The sequence below is a fragment of the Mirounga leonina genome, unplaced genomic scaffold, assembly GCF_011800145.1.
Source record: "Mirounga leonina isolate KUSES-001 unplaced genomic scaffold, KU_Mleo_1.0 Mir_84, whole genome shotgun sequence".
NCBI classification, from domain to species: Eukaryota; Metazoa; Chordata; class Mammalia; order Carnivora; family Phocidae; genus Mirounga; species Mirounga leonina.
Window position 1 is genome coordinate 324920 of NW_023270827.1, and position 2256 is coordinate 327175.

Sequence of the window (2256 nt, forward strand, 5' to 3'; positions counted from 1 at the left end):
GCGCCCCTAAACTCAAGTTTTAAATTCTAGTTTTCACAAGCCATATTTCAAAGAGAATTTTCTGGGGTTTTCTTTTCATAATAAATATGTCTCCAGAAGGGAGAACTTATGCTTTCAAAGGATTTTAGTATTTACATCATTGGGAAAAGAAAATCAGGCAGTTATATTGAAATTACACTTACACCAGTGTGTTTTACAATGGTATTTCCTTTTGGTGCTATGCCAGACATATAACGATTACTAATGATATGCTACATTTTTTATTTTCTAAAATTATTTCATTCATTTGCCGTTTACTGAGTGCCTGTGCAAGAGAAAGAGGTGGGAACTTAACATCCATTCTTCAATTCAACAAATATTTATTGAGCACATTTTATAACAGGCACTTTGCAAGAAGATTGGGGTACAGCTTTAAACACAAGCTATATGTTCTCTCTCCTGTGGGAGTTTGTAGTCTAGTGGGAGAGCAAATCTTTATAAACAATTACACAAATTGCTCTATTACAAATGTATGAAGGAAAAAAGAATGTTATATAATATGGCAGCCATTATAGAAGTAACTTTCGATACCATTTCTCACCTAATTATCATAACTATGGATGTGGTTTACATATGAGGAAAATGAGGCTCAGAGAGATTAAACTATATGCCACGGATCCCAGAGCAAGTAAATCCTGAAGTGGAATGTCTAATTCAGAGCTATCTAATTCTAAAGATCATGATTGAAAATAGTGTATTATTTCCTGAATTTTACAAAACCCTGAATTGTACAAAACTATTACCATGATTTTACAAATGAGAAAACTGATGCTGAGACGAACTAGAACTGGAACCCAAATCCCTTAAATAATTCACTAATTTTCCCACTCTATTATAGTGCTTCCTCAAAACAAGCATGCTTTGTCCCTTTGATGATACAAACATACAAGTCATGCATGTAGGAACTGAATACATTTTTGTAAACTTAAAAAAAAAATGGTAAGACTGTCATTGAAACAAGCTCCTACTGAGCAAAGTATGGTTTTTTAAACATAATTTTGGCAAAATTTCTTACAGCTCTCTTCTTTGCTGAATTAAAAAGAATTTATGGTAATCAAATATTTCATTGTACTTTGGACAGGGCTACTGCTATGGGTGAGAACGTAGGAGGAAAACAGTTCTACAAACAAGCAGCTTCACTTTTCCTGAAATTATTTTATAGAAGTTTCCAAGAACAGTTTTAATTTATACCACCCAGAATTTCACTGATTTTTTTCAGCAAATGCAGATTCTTTGGCTATCCATCAATGTAATAACACATCTTGAATTTTTCTTTGCAGAGGAAAAACATGCACAACATATCCATGTTTAGGTGGGGTACAAGTAAGGAAAAGAGGCTTAAAAAGAAAAAAAAAGAACACAAGTAATAGAAAAGGAAACCGAGATTAATTTTGTAGAAAACATAAATAGCTCTGCCTAAAGGTCTTTTTGTTGTCAAGCTGTTTGCAGCAGAAAATTGGGATATGATACAGCAAATAGGAAAAAATATATGAAAGACAACATGTAAGTGGTATATGAAAATATCCTTAGTAATAGATTGAGGACAGAATAAATTGCCCTAACCGTAGCCTCCAAGTTTATCTTTCTGCTTGAGTCTCTGGTGACCACAATTTATGCTCATTTTCATGGATAAATCATGGAAATGTTTAATAAAGCCTACTTTTCTTTTTCTTTCCCCTTTCTCTTAGTCTTTGCATCTTTGTTCTTATCTCAACCATATGCAATATTCTGATATTTTAAGACCCTAATAGCAATTTTACATCCACAGTTGAAATAGATCAACATAAAGGATTTAAAAAATTCCGCCTTAAACTCTGAAAAACCCATCCCTATGAATCAAAACCTGCAAAGTAAAGGATTGGCTTTGCTTACATTCTGGTCTGCCCCTGTTAAGCATTGTTTCTCCTTTCTTTGTCCTCCTATCATCTTCTCTGTTCCTCTGGTGACCACCCCCAACCCCAAAACAGGTTACTGTTCCTGAACTGACAGCAGAAACAGCAATTCTGTTATTTACATAAATTCAGTAAATGCTTACTGAGTGCACGGTGTTGATTCATTCTTGCCATAAATATGTATTGATTGCCTACCACATGCCAGGTACCACTGAAGAGGGCAGAGACAGAGACAGAGAAGAAGGAGAAGAAGGAGGAGAAGAAGGAGGAGGAGAAGGAGAAGAAGAAGAAGAAGAAGAAGAAGAAGAAGAAGAAGAAGAAGAAG